The following is a 20,374-nucleotide window of genomic DNA, read 5'->3' on the forward strand; positions in this document are numbered from 1 at the left end:
GCCCAAAGAGAGCAATGTCAGCGTGACTTACAATACTACTCACAACAACACACATTGTCGCGTCATACACTCAGTAGCGCATTCGAGTGGCAGAATCGTATCAGTTACCGCCATAATGCAACATAGCACATCAGCAAAGCAGTTTCAAGCGTTGAACTTAAAGAGCAACGGCGAAAAGAGAGTTGAAACTTTTCTTAGCACATCTGCAAAGCAACGCAGTGAAGGGTTAAGTGAATTTCGCGATGATCTCTAGCATTCTTCATTGTTTTGCAAAAAGAAACGTTGTTCATGTGTTTAAAAAAGTCTTTATCAAAGTCTCACATCGCAGAAGCCCTCTTTTTGGCGTTAATATATTCTTTCAGCCTGCGATGATTCTAATCAGTTTTATAACCAAACTGAGGCACTACTGGCGGTATATGTAATGAATCATGTATCTCAGTTTATCCTTCAGCATCCTCATCAACTTGATGACGTGGCCGTCTTATGGAACTAGGCGCCCTGGATATAGCGGCAAATCGCTGTGTGCATTATGGAGTCTATTAGCATACGCTATGTCCGTCTCCACAACATTTCCTACAACAACATCCGCTGCCACATTTTTGAATTATCCTAATGCAGCGATTTGTTGGTCAGACAGCCATGAAAAACCTTCAATCATAAAGTTCAGACGGCGTTGCATGGTATTCTCGTAAATGCTGTAACGAGTATGTAACTCAAAACGTCAGATCCATTTAACTTCTCAAAAATCCATAGTTTCTTTGCCTTGGCGTCCCTATGCAAACACTGACAAAGACCCTCACTAATCTCGTCCGTCAAAAGTAGAAAAACATCGACATCGGTCAAAAGTTGGATGTGTATTTTGAGCGTAGCACCCCATGAAAGTTCTGGCACGAAGCAATCGAAAACCTGATCTACACTGTGTATTCTGTATCGTGTACTCAGTTAAACTTATGGGTTGCACGCCCAGTATGTACGATTTTCCCCTGCTGATTCCATGTATTTCATCTATCTAAGAATTAATGTGGCAGTTAATGAACTGGCAATGGCTCATGTTCTTCTTATTTTTTAACCTCCAAGAGCTGTTCAAGAGGGTCAGTAACAGCTCCCTTTGATAAGCTGATCTCATTCCAAGTGTCCCAGACTTAGCAACTGTAATTTCTGTCTTACGACATTAAACACATCGATGAGTTAAGGTTTTGTTCAGTTTACGTCGTGTATTATGTTGACTTTGGGAGAGTATGTAACTTATATATACTCTCAGGCTAGGTGTGAAAACGTTGCTTTTTTTTAACTGAGCTTCGTGGAAATTGATTCTTTAATTCAACTAAATGATGATGGACTCATACGCAACACCCTTTACAGCCAGTCCCTAGATAATCCGTTTGAATTCCGTTAATTTTGTATCAATATCCGGGAGACTTTTATTGATTTATTCAATTTTTGCGTTGACGTATATTTCGATGATCTTTTTAAGCATCATCCCGGAATGATTTCACAGCTTATATGCACACTTAACAATGTATGTTAATGCTTAACTCTTTATTTCAATGTTGTCTGCCTTAGCATACCGATTAACTGCATTTACAGTTCCAATATTCTCAATATTTATGAAAGGAGTGTTTCTCATAATTCCTAATGCTTTTTTCAATTACTACAATCCTTGCTGTTAACATGATGACTGATTTCCTCATATTCTCACATCTTATATTCAGTAAATGCCCAATCATCTCATCATGTGTATCAATCTGCTGATTAGTCACCTCAAACTGTGTGTTAAACATTTCAGTGAAGCTTTTCTCAATATTTTCAATTGTTGTGGTGGAGAGCCTTTCATTACTTTTTCAATTTTCTCACAGTGACGTTAAGACTTACTTTATTGATTCAATTTTTGCATACAAAAATGGATGAATATTCTGTCCATGTATCCCCTTTCTCTAGGGCTGTCTTCCTGATGTGGAAGTAGGTTCACCTGTTGTATCCAATACAGTGACATAATTATACATTTGTACACAACCTTTTCAAGAGAAACTTCTGGAAGTTTCGTCTGTACCACACATTATTCAATTTTCTTTCTTTATCAATAATCATAAACCCATACTATTAGTTTGCAGCAGTCTCCACAAATGATTATAAATTCATTGCGTATCATGCAAGTTGCTGCATGATCTTGATAATGTGGATCAAATTCATATTGTCCTTTCTGAAAGCTATTAAAAGATTTGTGTTACCCCTTATCAAGTGCTTCAAAAAATGGTTCAAATGGCTCTAGGCACTATGGGACTTAACATCTGTGGTCATCAGTCCCCTAGACTTAGAACTACTTAAACCTAACTAGGTGACGTTACCAACATAAAAACCTAAACAGCGTACTTACAAAGTAGAAAACTGTGTAGTCCCTGTGACTAGACTCTTCTGTCCACTCGACCACTGTGATTATTATGCACTAACATTAGAGGACAGGGGATTTTATAGAGAAAGAAGGAACACACAGACGTGTTCTTCCTGCGTTTTTCTGTTTACGAACTGTTAAAACTGTCGAGTATATCTATCTGCTTAATTAAGAATGTAGTTCTGTGCATACAACTGGCATAGCTTGAGCATACGTATTTGCACATATTGATGGACAGCAGGCAACATGATGTCGAGCGAAGATTTCTACAATTGGATGCAAGGGTTTCATGTGATGACTCCAACGGATTAGTCCTTGTAGAACCTGTTCACTTATGGCTGCCAGCCTAGTCGTTTGTCTAGAGTATGCTGGCTCAAATAAATGGCACACATTACATTTCTAAGCACACACTCCAGCAGAAGAATCCTCTCTTCCCCTTATTAAAAAGTTTAACGGTTCATGGGATTCCTTATGCAGAGATCATATGGTCACCTAATATCACTGAGAAAGTTTGAGCACTTCCGTCGAACATGGCGGCAATGCATTAAAGCATCACATAGGCGAAGTCAATCAAACAGGGATAATATAACTTTTACCTAACTATATAAAGGATCCAGAACGAGATTTTCACTCTGCAGCGGAGTGTGCGCTGTTATGAAACTTTCCTGGCAGATCAAAATTGTGCGCCGGACCGAGGCTCGAACTCGGGACTTTTCTCTTTCGCGGGCAGGTGCTCTACCATCTGAGCTACCCAAGCACGACTCACGGCCCGTCCTCATAGCTTTACTTCCGCCAGTAACTCGTCTCCTACTTTCCAAACTTCGCAGAAGCTCTCCTGCGAACCTTGCAGAATCAGCACTCCTGGAAGAAAGAATATTGCGGAGACATGGCTTAGCCTTAGCCTGGGGGATGTTTCCAGAATGAGATTTTCACTCTGCAGTGGAGTGTGCGCTGCTATGGTTCGCAGTAGAGCTTCTGTGAAGTTTGGAGGGTAGGAGACGAGATACTGGTGGAAGTAAAGGTGTGAGGACGGGGCGAGAGTCGTGCTTGGGTGGTTACAATGGTAGAGCACTTGCCCGCAAAAGGCAAAGGTCCCGAATTCGAATCTCGGTCCGGCACACAGTTTTGATCTGCGAGGAAAGTTTGATATCAAGGATGTTCGAAAGCCAGTACTGGATAGAACTCGAAGTCCAAATACCATCCCTATATCGTCGCATTTGTTATCGCTACCATTTTAACTGGATTTTTAGTTAAACAGTATTTCTCTCGAATGTGATTTTCACTCTACAGCGGAGTGTACGCTGATATGTAACTTCCTGGCAGATTAAAACTGTGTGCCCGACCGAGACTCGAACTCGGGACCTTTGCCTTTCGCGGGCACACAGTTTTAATCTGCCGGGAAGTTTCAGTATTTCTCTCACCTGCACGAAGAAAAGTAAATGATTTACACATAGTTACTAAAGCATTCTTCTTCTACTAAAATCTCACTGCCAATAACATTTACATGACGACTGCATTGCTGCTTCATGTTTCGACATGTTTTCCCCTCTCATAGTTCTTATGTGATTGGGAGAATGGTTTCTTCAGCCGTTGTTAATAAGAATAATTGGCAACAGCGTATGCAGCTTTACAACAGAACTCAGCTACAAAAGAAAAGAAAGTATTATGAGTTCCAAAACGATTTCATGGCTATCACTCACACCATCGTCACAGATACCGTTGAAAATGAGTAAGGTTGTGATATTTGACACTAAACCTCATAAACGCACAGTGAGAATATTAATTGTAAACAAAAGTGACGGTAATGAGTGTACACTGTAGGTTCTGAACTCTGAGGTGTTTTTCAGTGCTTTTAATTGACCCACCCCTAAAGGAGAATGATGACTGAGCCAAGTTGGTGTTATCAAGAAATCTTCTAAGCCCATCCATCCTAGATATTCCGTAGGAAATTATTCTTTGATATGTTATTATGTTGCAACAGGAAGACAATGGATCTAACGGGAAAGAAGACACGGTTATTTCTTACTACATGTTCGAGTGACTTAAAGCTAAAAATTTCTGTAAGTTATGTGTAAGAAAGTTACAGAAAAGTGTTGGGGTTTGAATGCAGCCGAATTTATTTGTTTTTTACACAATTGATACCATTTTTGTGTGATACTTTATGGGCTACTTCACGTGTATCAGAGTGAGTTCTATGTAAGAAAATTGTTATGAGCATTATGATTTGAATGTATGATGGCGCTTCTCCTACTACACTTACAGCGCTATAAAACAGAGCAGATATTAATTTTTTTTGCAAAATGCATGATATACGTTCTTCTTTCTTACGCAAATGTGCAATCACTGAAGTTTAACCAGTTTGAGGTGGTTTCTTCTTCAGTTGCCTTACTCACTGATATATAATTACTCCACATATTTATAAACTGTTAAATCACATTAAATGGCAGGATGGGCTGGTAAAAGTAAAACAGTTTTGTAAGAAATGTTATTGTGTTTTCATTATTTTTATTTACATTCATTTTTATTCACAGTCATCGAGAAATGTAATCATTCTTTTTTTCTGCAGCATCCACACTGCAGTATTTTCCAAATAACTGTTTTGTATATGCTTTATGTTCACAGTGTATAGCAGTCAAACATACAGGAGTGTCCCTGTACTTGACTTTTACAATTTTAAATTCTGCTTATATGGAATCAACACTTACGGGTGTGATAATAATGTTCTTTGCTACTGAGTGTACACATGAAGTAATTCACTCTTCTAACCCAGTCAGGAGCATACTATTCTGGCATAGATGACTTACAGCGTCATTGAACACAGCTTTGGTATAAACTTGCCAGTGACCCAACATGTCTTACCACAAAATTTCAAACCACCTGAACGACGTAAGTAAAAGGAATAGTCACTCAATTTTGCCTCGAGTGTTGGGTCCCTGTACATATCAATGACTGACACCTTAATCTTAAACAATATGTTTACATAAATACGAGACAGGTAATACTGGGTTGCCATCTGAGCCTCAACGTGCTCCCACTTACCACATTACTCATCCCACTTTGTCTCCATAAATTGCACATTAGCACCATCTTCCACATTCTCGATTTCTGTTGCTACATGGCAGACACTACATGCGAAGAAAACTATATTTACAAGTTTGGATTCATTGGCAGTTATATTATATGTAGTGACGAGGAGTAGTACCCTTGACACAGGTAGCTGTGGATCAGCGAATGGTTGTGGTGGTGCAGCTAGCAACTGTGTCACCTGCTCCGAAATATGAGTTTTTGACATCAGCTTGATTAGCGGCGGCGTTGGAGACAATAGAAACATGAATAGTTGTGTGCCTTGCTTCAACATATCAGCTGCTACTGATTTACACTCCACTGCATGAAGGATTTTGCTCTGTGAAAAAGGAAAATAAAACCGTAAGTATCTGCAAAAACACCAAGATCAATAACGAATAGTAGGAGAGGAATACGCTTAATATTAGGTTTGTGCGTGAGTTCGTAGCGTTTTTGTCTTGCATGTTCGTTTTCTGGTTGCTATGGGCTTTCATATGGTCATTTTGTCATCTGCAGATAGTGAGTGGAGCTGCGGATCCCAGAAAGTGTACTACCAAATGGCGTAATCGGAACGTTTACGACATATTATTCTGTCTGGGATAAACAGCAGCGGAGGTAGCCAGAAACACTTTTGCCATTTATAGGATTAATGCCATTGAATAGAGCGCAGCAAGAAAATGGTTCCTCGTTTTAAAGAAGATCGTTTTGACATTAGTGACTCTCCACATTTAGGCAAACTTTCGGAGTTGGATAAAGATCGTTTAAACTCATTAATCCACAACGAGTCAAGTCAGTGTACTATAGAACTGTAAAATGTGATGAACTGTGATCATTCCACCACTGTGTGACATTTTCGTGCAGTGGAAAACGTTGAAAAATTGGGTGTATGGGTACCACATGCTCTGAGCCAAACTCACAAAAATCAGCGATTGGTCACATGAGCTTCTCTGTTTGCTCGTCACCAACTGGCTTGTGAACAAAACCAAACATTCCTGTCCTGTATATTTACTGCTGACAAGAAATGGTGTCTTTATTCTAACACAAGGAAAAAAAGGAATGGCTGAGTCCAAAAAAAGCAGCAGTTCCCCATAAAAAGACCTGTGCACCTGCATAAAAGTACTGTTATGTATGTGGTGGAACAGCAACGGTGTGGTGTAGTACGATTTGCTTCCATGAGGTATAACCATCACTGCTGACATCTATTGTCACTAACTGAGGCGTCTTACAGAGACAGTCCAAGAACAGCCACCAGAAAGCCTGCACCAAGGGATGCTACTCCAAGATAAAGTCCGCCGGCATTCTGCTAGACTGACAAAAAACATACTGGACTTGGGTTGGGAAATCATTCCACACCCACCTCATTCACCTGATCTTCCACCCTCAAATATTCACCTTTTCCGCTCATTATTGAACAGCCTTCAAGGGACATTCCTTTCAGATAGAAATGCGCTCCGAACATGGCTCGACGAGTTCCTCACCTCAAAACTACTGGGTATCTACAGTTGTGGAATCGAAAAGCTACCACTGTTTAGTAGACTTTTGTAAATAGTGAAGGATAATATGTTACTGTTTATCTGTTGTGTCTATAATACTTATGGTGAAACTGTACGAACTTACGGACCAACCTAATACTAAGCGTGTCATATTTTCCTTAATATGTCTGTAGGTGGCTAATCTCTGCTGCTGACTCTTCTTGGACCTTCCACGAAGTGTTAAGAACATGAGTAATGAGTCCGTTAGTGCGCCTGAATAAATGATGGAGTTAAGTGACTAAAACTGCACCAGATATTTTGGAGGGAAGCAGCCATTTCTGTATCATAAATTATGACAATTGCGTAAATATAGCAACAACATAGAAAAGGAATGACATGTTATTCATATAATTGTAATAAATTAGATCTGCATAAGGCAACCTTGCAGTTACTCCCACCTTTCCGGACCAGTGGGGTACTGAACCAGGGCATTTTTAACTCATCCAACTGGAGACAGGAGATCTAGCAAAAATGCATGATCGTCCAGACGTTAGCAGAGATCTGGCGGTAATTCAGAGTGGCCTAGAACCAGCTCTAGCCCATTACTTTGGCCCCTATTTGGTTATGGCTATTTGAGAGCATCATGACAATTATTACGAACAGAACATCATAGTAACGGGAGCCCTATCCTACATCAGGACTGTAAGTACATGCCGTGAAATGAAAATGATGAGAAAGGCCGACAGGGTAAGTCTGCCATGTCTTACACTATCTTGTCCTAGGTGAAGGTTAATCCCAGTTTCACCTACTGATAAGGATAATATGTCTTTTTTGATATATTACATGGAATTATGAACTTCTTCAGAAAGACAAAGATAATAACTGACCAGTAATCCGAATGTCCAATGTACCACCAGGTTTAAAACTTAGTGAGAACAGATGAGGCCTGCAAAAGAAACAATTTTTCTTCAAGACTATATATCTTCCCATGACATTACTTTGACAATGGAAAAGTTGTGGAATATAAACATAAAACTGTAGGAAGATCCAACCCTTCCATCTCCACCTATTCTCCATCTGAATAAATGTGAGGCTGTGGAATGTCCCAAGTCCAATGGATAAGGTACAGGATTTGTAGATGGGAAAGGGATGGAATCTAATCACTGGAAGATGTTATACAAAGTTCAATGATCTAAAATATAACCATGAAGAAGAATAAATTTACATAATCCTAAAACGCCAAAACGTCAGTCATTCTTTCACAGCCTACAAATTTTGTACCTTGTACGTGGCACATACGCTAATCTTACTTTTGGAATATTTTGAACACGTTATCCTTCTGTTACAAAAGCATGTCAACAGTCTTCTAGCTGATATTCGCAAGAAGAGGGCCACATGTTGTCAATGGGACCGGCTCTCTCACTTTTCTCAGCATCATTAACAACACAATCCCTACGCACTATTACATTAAAAAAAATAAAAAATAAAAAAAGACTTTTGTACTTGAAAAGAGATCTTTCGGTGTTCGTGTTTAAAAAGGTTTCCAATTATAGAGATTATTTACCTCGAGGCGATTTTCCCAGTGGACGATGTGAACTGACTTGAGTTTGTATTGTCAACAAACACATTCGTACAGCCAGGTAATTTACATACGTATTTTCAGGGTTGTAGCATGACAACGTTTGTACTTAAACTGCACTGCATCTTTGTCGAATGTAGGTAAATCGTTGGGAAATGCCTCAGGTCTGGGCGATGTCAATGATGAGATCGTCGCAATGATAGTAGGCTTGGCCTCTGCACTGCACATCACGCAAATTTCTAACTGATGAAATGAGAAGGAATGAATTTTTGTACGAGAACAAGAAAAGCGGCCTCATAGAACTGGTTGCAGAGTGTGCAAGCGTGTTTTTCTGTGATCCGGGAAAAATCAGAGGAGCTACATACCAATTTCGCGTGACAAGTGGGAAACCACAGACAGCCCGTCCGTGTTCAGCAGCCTGGAAATATCCTAATGCAGGCCGTGAGGTGATTTCTGCAATGGAGGTGGAAGGAATAATCTTCAGAGCCGAAGCGGAACATATAAATCCATTGATGGATTCGGTTTGACAGTGCCCCAACGTGAGAGCCATAAGCGAGTACATTAAAGTTTCCAGAATGAGATTTTCACTCTGGAGCGGAGTGTGCGCTGATATGAAACTTCCTGGCAGATTAAAACTGTGTGCCCGACCGAGACTCGAACTCGGGACCTTTGCCTTTCGCGGGCAAGTGCTCTACCAACTGAGCTACCGAAGCACGACTCACGCCCGGTACTCACAGCTTTACTTCTGCCAGTACCTCGTCTCCTACCTTCCAAACTTTACAGAAGCTCTCCTGCGAACCTTGCAGAACTAGCACTCCTGAAAGAAAGGATATTGCGGAGACATGGCTTAGCCACAGCCTGGGGGATGTTTCCAGAATGAGATTTTCACTCTGGAGCGGAGTGTGCGCTGATATGAAACTTCCTGGCAGATTAAAACTGTGTGCCCGACCGAGACTCGAACTCGGGACCTTTGCCTTTCGCGGGCAAGTGCTCTACCAACTGAGCTACCGAAGCACGACTCACGCCCGGTACTCACAGCATTAAAGTTTCCAGAATGAGATTTTCACTCTGCAGCGGAGTGTGCGCTGATATGAAACTTCCTGGCAGATTAAAACTGTGTGCCCGACCGAGACTCGAACTCGGGACCTTTACCTTTCGCGGGCAAGTGCTCTACCAACTGAGCTACCGAAGCACGACTCACGCCCGGTACTCACAGCTTTACTTCTGCCAGTACCTCGTCTCCTACCTTCCAAACTTTACAGAAGCTCTCCTGCGAACCTTGCAGAACTAGCACTCCTGAAAGAAAGGATATTGCGGAGACATGGCTTAGCCACAGCCTGGGGGATGTTTCCAGAATGAGAGTTTCACTCTGGAGCGGAGTGTGCGCTGATATGAAACTTCCTGGCAGATTAAAACTGGCAGAAGTAAAGCTGTGGGGACTGGGCGTGAGTCGTGCTTCGGTAGCTCAGTTGGTAGAGCACTTGCCCGCGAAAGGCAAAGGTCCCGAGTTCGAGTCTCGGTCGGGCACACAGTTTTAATCTGCCAGGAAGTTTCATATCAGCGCACACTCCGCTGCAGAGTGAAAATCTCATTCTGGAAACATCCCCCAGGCTGTGGCTAAGCCATGTCTCCGCAATATCCTTTCTTTCAGGAGTGCTAGTTCTGCAAGGTTCGCAGGAGAGCTTCTGTAAAGTTTGGAAGGTAGGAGACGAGGTACTGGCAGAAGTAAAGCTGTGAGTACCGGGCGTGAGTCGTGCTTCGGTAGCTCAGTTGGTAGAGCATTTGCCCGCGAAAGGCAAAGGTCCCGAGTTCGAGTCTCGGTCGGGCACACAGTTTTAATCTGCCAGGAAGTTTCATATCAGCGCACACTCCGCTGCAGAGTGAAAATCTCATTCTGGAAACATCCCCCAGGCTGTGGCTAAGCCATGTCTCCGCAATATCCTTTCTTTCAGGAGTGCTAGTTCGGCAAGGTTCGCAGGAGAGCTTCTGTAAAGTTTGGAAGGTAGGAGACGAGGTACTGGCAGAAGTAAAGCTGTGAGTACCGGGCGTGAGTCGTGCTTCGGTAGCTCAGTTGGTAGAGCACTTGCCCGCGAAAGGCAAAGGTCCCGAGTTCGAGTCTCGGTCGGGCACACAGTTTTAATCTGCCAGGAAGTTTTACATTAAAGTTGTTTGAATGCGTCCTAAACCGATTCAGGAGACCTTGTGGCAGTTTTAAGGACGAGTGTGGTTCTTCGCTACTTTTATCAATTACATTTTGAACCAGGAGCCGCACGAGATAGCTGCGCGGTCCAAGGCGCCTTGACACTGTTGTCGCAGCTGCCCCCGTCGGAGGTTTGAGTCCTCCTTTGGACATGGGTGTGTGTGTTGTCCTTAGCGTAAGTTACTTTAAATTAGAGTAAGTAGTGTGTAAACCAAGGGACCGATGGCCTCAGCAGTTTGGTCCAATTGGAACTTACCACAAATTTCTAATTTGAACCAGGTGCAAATAGAAGAGCAATGCAGAAAATAAATACAGTTAGATTTTCAGTGGAGCAGTGGGTATGCAACAGAGTTCTGTTTAGCCGAAAGTAATGTAAAAAAGCCTTTACATGATCTTTGACTGCTATTCTCACACCATAACTGAACTCATTCAGCAAAGCATACGTAACTGGCATATTTTAGCTTCGGCAACATTCACTGAACTCGGGAATCTCATCACAAACCTACTCAGAGCCCTTATGAGTCACTGAGTGACTCTTCGGCCCGCAAAGGCCATGCTATCGATGAACATGTTACGTTTTATGGGTTTCGGTACAATGCCAGAGACAGCATTCTCGGAAAGGAAGAAGGCGACGTAAACAGTAAGAAAGAGATGCCCATCCGGCACCAAAGAACTAAAATAGGTTTTGCCTTTATGTTTATCCTAGTCGGTGACATAGCGCCAAATTAGAGCTGTTATGAAACGTCCCCTTAGAAAAATTTATGAATTACTGTGCTGGTAAACCTTTTACGTTATTTGATTTTCAAACAGCTGAGCAAAACTGAACGTATTCAGACAGTTCTCTCTTTACTTATTCTGATCATCACTAAACTGACACTCTATATTTTTAGCGCAATCTTTCAATAATCCCTAATAAAGAATGGCCCTGACTAACAACAACCTATACCTTTCATGAATCACTTACCTCACAAAAATCTTCGTTACTCGAACTACTGCAATGCAGCGATCGCCAATACTGCCATATATATATATATATATATATATATATATATATATATATATATATATATATATATATATATATATATATATATATCAGTTCATGACATCCAGTCTTACAAATTTCCTTTTTCTGGCGGACACACGCCCAGATCGTCCGCTCTCAAAATTCTACCATCTCTCTCCCCACATCCACCACTGCTGGCGGCTCACCTCCAACTATGCAACGCTACGCGCTGTTCACATCCAGCTGCCCAACATCACAATAGCGAATATTCCAATAATGCCAACCAGCCACAGACTGCACACAGCACAGTCAGTGATTTTCATACAGAGCGCTACGTCGCGTTACCAACATAAAAACTTAAACAGCCTACTTACACTGTTACTGAGTCCATTATATGAACTATTAAAAATGAATAAGAAATGGTATTGGAGATATGAGGAGGATGCCATGGTCGGTGAGGTAGGAAGACCTTTGCAGACAAAATTTGCTTGGCGCAACGGAATTTTGTGGAACAGGCCCTTCCATTTATGCGCCAATCCTAACATTCTCGACGTCAGACATTGGCTGCAACAGTTCAACGAGGATATAGGGAATGCACATTTTGCAGACTTGGTGTCGTAAAGTACGATATGCGGAGGCCAGGTACTTCACTACCGAATTGGAAATTCTGGCCATTTGCTATACACAAAACCAGTACGGAGGGTACGTGCTTGGTCAAAAGGCTAATTTATATACCACCATCACGCATTGAACTAACTGATGACGGTGAGGCATAAGATAATTTGGAGCATGTTGTGGGCTCCGGCAATACAGTAGATCGCATATTGCGAAGGGAAGAAGGACAGGTTCGTCGGCTGGCTGAGTCGAAATCCCTTCCAAGACAAGGACAGTGGGCACATCCAGTCACATAATGAGGCACAAACGGCGACGGTAAAACACTGGGCTCAGGTGTGGGTCTACACATGTTGGTGACAACTAAACGGTTTTTACGACCTAAAGTCAGATATGCAAATTTGGAAAACTTTATCTCACAAAGTCTACGTGAAGAGGACACAGGAACTTGCAATACAGGTGTAGCCGGTGCGAAAGAGCAAACAGTGTGTCCCCCATGACAGGTAATGTAAAGAATTGGGAGAAAATGTCCAGATACACTTTCAGATGGTGTTACTGAAAAGTAGCACCGACGGTTAGGGCATTCCAGTGGGCGAAAGCTATACGCAACGATCGTCAAGGAATGGCAGGATGTAGCACTACAGCGAAGATCAAGGGTTACGATAAGTGTCAGAGTGTAATACATAGGGACCTACCCACAGAGGGTGAGACACAGGCAAGCACAGCCGAAGAATATAACGATCTAAATTTCTGTAATGGTCGATGTTTTCATAAAGCATGTCAAGCTGTTCTCTAACAGCGAATAAGTGTTCTACGATATTAATATTTAGCAATTATGTGACTATGTGGAAAACCAGAAAGAATCCTATTGGAGCCCGCGACTACTTTTTGGTCGCCGAGGTGGAAATCTGGATTGTAAATGGAGTGACTTTCTCGTCCATATTGAAACCCAAATCGAACCCAGCACAAAGACACATACGGTAACTGAGGGTATAAACAAAGCACTGGGGAAAAGTATCTCCAGGGTATGGAACAGCATATCGACGAAGCTGCGCACTACAGCTCGACTATCCGACCGGCTGTACCAACGGCCGAAGGCGCTGATGTCAGAGAAAATTGTCTAACTTCAACCGGGAGAAACGTCAGAGACATAGACAACCGATCACAAAAGCCAGGAAATGATTATAAGAAAAAGCTACCAAAAGGATGGAGCAGGCAGCCTCCAAACACGTAAAACAGTTGAGTGTGGGAAAGAACGTTTAGTTTCAGTTCTGTCGGCCCTCGGACGCCTATCGCAAAAAGACCCCAAAATTCATCGACCTTTCTGAAAGGCCGTTTATGCACGAGTCATAGTGGCACTTAATGCGTAACTCAACGAGGACGAGGACAGGGAGGTTGACACTCATAACACCTCCACCAGCAGCTGAACTTCCTGTTTGTAAGTAGATTTTAGAGAGATTATGTCGATACCTGCGTTGGAGAACTGCTTGTTGAGCCATCAGTCTTGCTACAAAATTAACCTTCAGCCTATTTCTCTACACCGTTTGAAGCCGGCTTGCAAGCATCGCTTAGGGTATAAATCGGTTAAAGTAGGCCAAACTGGTGCTTAATGAGATCTCAAAGCCTTCTCTGATGACAGAATCGTAGTAGGTCGGTGGCTCTACTAGCATCTCTCCGTTGCAGAGAGTGGCATATGTTCTCGTAGCATTTGCAAATTGCTTGGCCTTTTCATGACATCACTACAAGGTAATTCGACCGATTAGTACAGGTGACAGGTCAACACTGCATCAGTTACAATTCGGCGCAGCATCAGTCACGAAAATCAACTCCAGACGATGGTGACGGAGGAAGTCTGAACAAGCTGTGTTATCATGTAAGCCTAAAGTAGGTGAAAAACAGAGATACTTTTTTTCCAAGGCTGTAATCACGAGAAATGTTGGTCTACCATTTACTAAGTACGCGGCTGAGTGAATGTACTTAATGACGATAATTTTAGGTCAGTCTGTTGTGCTCATCTTAGCTATTGTGCAAACTGGGTAAAGCAAAGAAATCAACGGTTGCAATGAAAGATATATTTCATTGGCCATCTTGACTGCTTTGAAAAACACAGATGTAGACTAGAAGCGTACGAACATATTTATGGATGCAGTTCACGTTTACACTTAATAATTAATTTGAGTCACGCTCAACTGTTCCTTTGGGCGCTTCGCGTCTATGTTTGTAACAGATATCCAGAGAATAATTCTTGTATCGTACCGATTCAGAAATGCACGTAGGGGAACTATTTCTGTGATGAGTGAGAGTCACCAATAGCTAGTATGCTAAATAAGAAATCAACTGAGGCATGAATATTCAGCATCATTTGTTTTTGTCATACGTTCAGGCAAAGCAAAGGGCGACTTTCTAGTGCTGAGAGGAAAAGAGAACGCGATCTCGATGCTCACACGCAAAAGGTCGATAAAACACGTTATTAGTTTCGCCGTGGTTCGTAAATTACTTGCTTTTGTGAAGCGTAGTTATCGACAGTCGCAGCTGCTCATAAATCAGTGTGCTGACTGCACTCCAAAGTAACATGCAAAACTGGTCATTTTCCTCTGAAATATACAGTCAGGCCCAGTAACTGAGCACCAGATATGCAACAAGATACTTTTTAATTATCGTGTTCAGTGGCCTGTGTAATTACTCACCGGAATGCATGGAGCCTGCTTTTCCACAGCGACTTTTCAAACTGCTTTATAAAATCCTCTGTTCGGCTCGGGAACTCAGTCTGCTTTCAAGGGCAGCCTGGCTGCGCTCCTTTAAGAGCTCTAAAATTTTAAGGCCTTGATTAAACTTCATCTCAGTCATTTGTTACTTATAAACTAACACAACCGTTATGGAAATAACGTACATATAACCGAATGATAAGCGTACAGATTCAGTTGATATAACTTGGAAAAGATAACAAATATTCTGCGACATCAGGATAATACAATCTACGTTTTACAGGAACTAATAAGTAAAGATCAGATATTTGGTCACAGAAGAAAATAATGACAAAATGTCTTGTAAAATATTAAGGACTGAGTCAATTTCAGTTACATTACTTCTAAGAACGAGTGTTATATAACGACTTCTCTTAGCAAAGTGAGAATATTTGCTTGTATCATATAATCAAATTATGGATATTTCTGCTATATTTTACACTTTGTCCATTTTAAGGAATGAACGTTGGCTACACATTTCCATTTATTTCTCAGCAGGGAGTGCGCTGATGAGCCACAAATTATTAACACTTGTTTAATACCCGGTTGGTCCAACTCTGGAACGCTATACTACATCTATTTTCCGTGACGTGGATACGACAAGTCCTTGGTAGGTGTCGGGAGGTATATGGCACCAGATACCTGCCCACAGTTCACGTAATTTGCATAAACTACGGGCCGATACTATATCTCCCGGAAGTTGGTGCCCGATAGCGTCTCAGATGAATACCATCGAATTACAATATGGCGAATTTGCTGGCCAAGACATGAACGTGAGTTCCTCAAACCACTGCAATACGAACTTGGCCTAGTAACAAGGACAGCTTTTGTAGTGCAAGATGCCACCTCCGTCACGGAAGACACAAATCACGAAAGGATGCAGGTGGTCCACAGTAACGGTCACGGCATCCACAGCTGTCACGATGCCTTAGAATTGTAGGGCAGGTCCACTGGAAGTCCAGGTAAATGTCTTCCACAGCATAATACTGCCCTCACCGAGACGTGCATGCTTCCAGTACCTGTTCATATGAATGGCTGAGTATCCGGACACCACCATCGGCTTGAACCGACAGGACATGTTTCCATTGATCCACGGTTCCCACTGTAAAGGTGACTGACGATATTGTTGGTTCAACTTGGGAACACGTAGGGGTGGTCTGTTGCGAAACCTCATCTTTAATAATGTAATCTGGACGTTGCGCTTCGAAAAACACCTGTGCCAAGCCGTCACTGTACTCTAGCTTCATATCTGCTACACATCACCACCTATCCTGCTTTACAAGGATGCAAGCCTGTTACCACATGCTGTGATGAGGCGGGTATGTAAAAATTTTTGTCACTCGTAGTTTTACCATTATTCAGCCACTTTCCATTGATCTTTTCGATAGTAGCACACGAATAGCTGACCAGCTTCGCCGTTTCCCAGACGCTTCTTCCTACCCGCCAGGCCATAAAAAAATTTCCGTTTTTTAAAGTAACATGTCAGAAAATTTCCGGTTCGCGATTCGTATCGTCGTTGGACGTTTCTCCGTACGTCTGCGCTTTGCTCATATACACTACGTGACAGAAGAAATGATGCAACTTCGTTCAAGTACACACCACTGGTGTGAAGATAACTAATTACAGTTGCAATTCTCTGTGACCAATATAACAGTCGCACGGAAATGCAGAGCACTCACACGAGACAGCGTTATGAGCATTCGACAGAGTTTGAAAGGGACTTCATTGTGGGTTTCCATTTGGTTGGATAATCGAATGTTGCAACATCCAAATTCGTGGGTCATTTTTATGTAACAGTGGCCCGATGTTAGACTGCGTGGTAGTCTGAGGGCAGATGTCCTAGTTTCAAGATTCTGGTCGACCACGTCTGATCACCAAAATGGAGGATAGCCTTATTATGCACCAAGTACATCGTAACGCTTTCACATATGTGTCTGCCATCTTAGAACAAGCAGTGAACTCCTCGCAACATTCTGTGACAACGCACACCACTGCTACGGACTACCGTGAACATCACATCAAGAGCTGTTGCATTTGGAGTGGTGTGATGGTCAAGAAAGATGGATTGCTGATAAATGGCGTCGCATTGTGCTCAACGATAAATCGTGGTTCTGCACTATCTCCGATGTCCATCCTCCGTGAGTATGGAAGCGACCAGAGGAGAGGTCTGCTTTTTGTGTTACAAAGACAGCGACGTTACTCCTGGTTTCATCGTGAGCTGAGCCGTTGAGTGTGACTTTAGGTCGTAGGAGGTAGTCATTGAGACAATTCCGACAGGACATCGGTACGACACGGTTATCTTGGGACGACATGATATACCGTTATTGTTGCAGTATCATGAAGCCATATTACAACAGCAAAATGTTCGTCCACAAATGGCATGTGGCTGTACGACCTCATACTGACAATCGGTGTGAGAACGAAGTCTTTCCCGACGGCACTAATACGTAAAATGTTCTCGGTTTTCTTACCGCGTCAATTCGGGCTCAATTTTCAAGTCTTCGAGTTGTTCCGGTTTGTGATGACGACCACCCACTTCTTGTATGGTAACAAATTTTCTGAAGTGACCTACGGTACGGCGATGGGATCTCCGTTTTCTCCATCATTGGGTAACATTCTTACTGACAATTTTGCGCCGGCCAGAGTGGCCGAGCGGTTAAAGGAGCTACAGTCTGGGACCGCACGACCACTACGGTAGCAGGTTCGAATCCTGCCTCGGGCATGGATGTGTGTGATGTCCTTAGGTTAGTTAGGTTTAAGTAGTTCTAAGTTCTAGGGGACTTACGACCACAGCAGTTGAGTCCCATAGTGCTCAGAGCCATTTTTGACAATTCTGCGGAATGTGCATTAACCTCGGTTCCCCTCTATCAATCTTTATTTTATCTTTATGTTGACGATACATTTATGGTCTGCCCATACGGCGTATAAGCCCTCGAACAATTCATGGAGCACATGAGCAGCATACATCCGGTTCACTGTCGAGATAGAGAACGAAGGAAGGTTGCCATTCCTAGTCGTTTTAGCAGAACGACAGGCGACCGGTCTTCTCGGCCACTCAATGTACTGTAAGACGACGCATACCGATTTATATGCGCAGAGTTTACATCATCCTGTTCAGAAGAGAGCCGTTTTGAACATGTTGGTAAATAGAGCAAAAATTGTTTGTGACGAGGTCCACTTGAAGTCCGAAATTAAGCATTTGAAGTATGTGTTCCGAAACAGTGGCTGTGTTGCACGAGATATAAAGGCAGCGTTCTCCAAGAAAAGGAAATGTGAAAATGCTGCAGACACACAGGATGAAACATCCATCGCGTTTCTTACTTTTTGTGGTGCTATATCCATCAAAATAGGAAGAGTCCTGGGTAGACGGGGTATAAGACCGATTTTTCGTCCTCCTAAGAAAATTAAAAAGGTGATGCCCCTGTTAAGGACAGTCTCACCCTCAGGGTCCCAGGAATTTATAATATCCAATGTGAGTGGAAGCAGTTATATAGGTTATACCATTCGTACCGTTTCCTATCGCTGTGCGATACACCAACGGCATATTAAAAATAGAGAACTGGAGAAATCGGCAATTGCGGAGTACAGCCTCACGAACAAATATAAACTACTCTTTGATGAAACAAAAATTTTGTCGCATGCCTCCACATACTAGGATTCTGTTATTAAAGAGGCTATTGAAATAAGAATGAGCGAGAGGAACTTTAACCGTGATAGTGGATACTATCTGAGCAGTGCATGAAAACGAGCGTTAGATACAGAAAGCAGCAGAGATATTCCTTGCAGGGTTTACGTTCTCATGGAAGCGGTGGCACCACCAGCGCAGACATTGACACCGTCTGCGACAGCAGTACGCAATCGTCGACCAATCACAAGCCGACCACTCAGAAGATGTCCACGGGCTATAGAAGGCCACCGCAGCAGCTGTGAAGACCAGATTCGAGGGTTATATCCCCTCAGTTCCTAGTCGAGGATTTACACTGCCTAGGCTACACTCAGGGTGTATCGTCGATTTGGAAGAGCCCCAGCCATTGCTATCGTCTTTCCGTCCGTCAGCACGCTGTCACCGCTGCCCACAGTCCGGTCCTCCCCGCCCGGAGTTCGCCGCTGCCGCTGCCGCCGCCTTCTCCGTCTTCCGGAGCTCGCCGCCGCCGCCGCCGACGACGACGACGACGACGCCTCCCGGTGCTCGCCGCCGCTTCCTGGTCGCCGCCTCCCGGTGCTCGCTGCTGCCGCCGCCGGCGCCGCCGCCGCCGCCTGGTCGCCGCCTCCCGGTGCTCGCTGCTGCCGCCACCGCCGCCTGGTCGCCGCCTCCCGGTGCTCGCTGCTGCCGCCGCCGTCGCCGCCTGGTCGCCGCCTCCCGGTGCTCACCGCTGCCGCCGCCGCCGTCTGGTCGCCGCCTCCCGGTGCTCGCTGCTGCCGCCGCCGGCGCCGCCGGCTCCGCCTGGTCGCCGCCTCCCGGTGCTCGCCGCCGCCCAGTGCTCGTCGCTGGCCCCCGTTTTAGTTCCTTTCGTACTTCGGCGATTCCTGTAGCCCGTGGGATCCTCTACCTCAACATTCGCTCCCTTACTGCCAACAAATACTTCTTCATGCATATCCTATCCCAGCACCAGGTTGACTCCTTCATTCATAATGAAACCTTCCTCTATTCTCATCATGTTTTCCGCACCTCCCCCTATCTCCTTCACCACATTGACAATCCCCTTCCTCTTGACAGAGGCAGTGTCGCTATAGGCCTCCTCAAGCATCTCCCTGTGCAGCCGCAGCCCCTCTTCAATGATCCAACTGAACACCTTCTCCTCAGCCTATTTTTTCCCTCCTTCACCATCACCTGTACCACTGTCTGTATCCACTCCACAGCTCCTCTCCCCTTCAACTTCATTTCCCATGTTGACCGTACCTTCTCCACCTATGTGATTGCCACCGACCTCAACATCCACAGCCGTGACCTTGCCACCCTTCAGTGGTAGCATCAGTTCCTTGCCACCCTCCACGTTGACCTTGTTCCTCTCCCACAACACACCCATCCTGAAAGTAGTTCCACCCCTGATGTTATCCTCGCTTCCTCCAACCGCCTTGGTCGCATCGCCATGGACGTCCTCGATCCCGTTAGTAGTCACCGTCTCCCTGTCCTTCTCACCATCTCCTCTGCCCATGACTCCCCTGCAGCCACCCGCCCAGCTGCCCCTCAAAAGTCTGTCTATGACTACTGCCGTGCTAATTGGGATGCCTACCGAGAATACATTGCCTTACAGGTTGAAAGCCACCCCATCACCTTTCACCATCCTCCTGACATCACCCATGTCTCT

At 43.8% G+C, this 20,374-nt stretch overlaps 1 non-coding gene across 1 annotated transcript; it reads left to right on the top strand.

Moving 5' to 3' along the window:
• The first annotated feature begins 10,257 nt into the window (after positions 1 to 10,257).
• On the top strand, positions 10,258 to 10,332 carry Trnas-cga (transfer RNA serine (anticodon CGA)). Its single transcript has one exon. It is a non-coding gene; the product is annotated as a tRNA-Ser (tRNA).
• The last annotated feature ends 10,042 nt before the right edge of the window (positions 10,333 to 20,374 follow it).

This window comes from Schistocerca serialis, chromosome 3 (assembly GCF_023864345.2).
Source record: "Schistocerca serialis cubense isolate TAMUIC-IGC-003099 chromosome 3, iqSchSeri2.2, whole genome shotgun sequence".
In the NCBI taxonomy this organism is placed as follows: Eukaryota; Metazoa; Arthropoda; class Insecta; order Orthoptera; family Acrididae; genus Schistocerca; species Schistocerca serialis.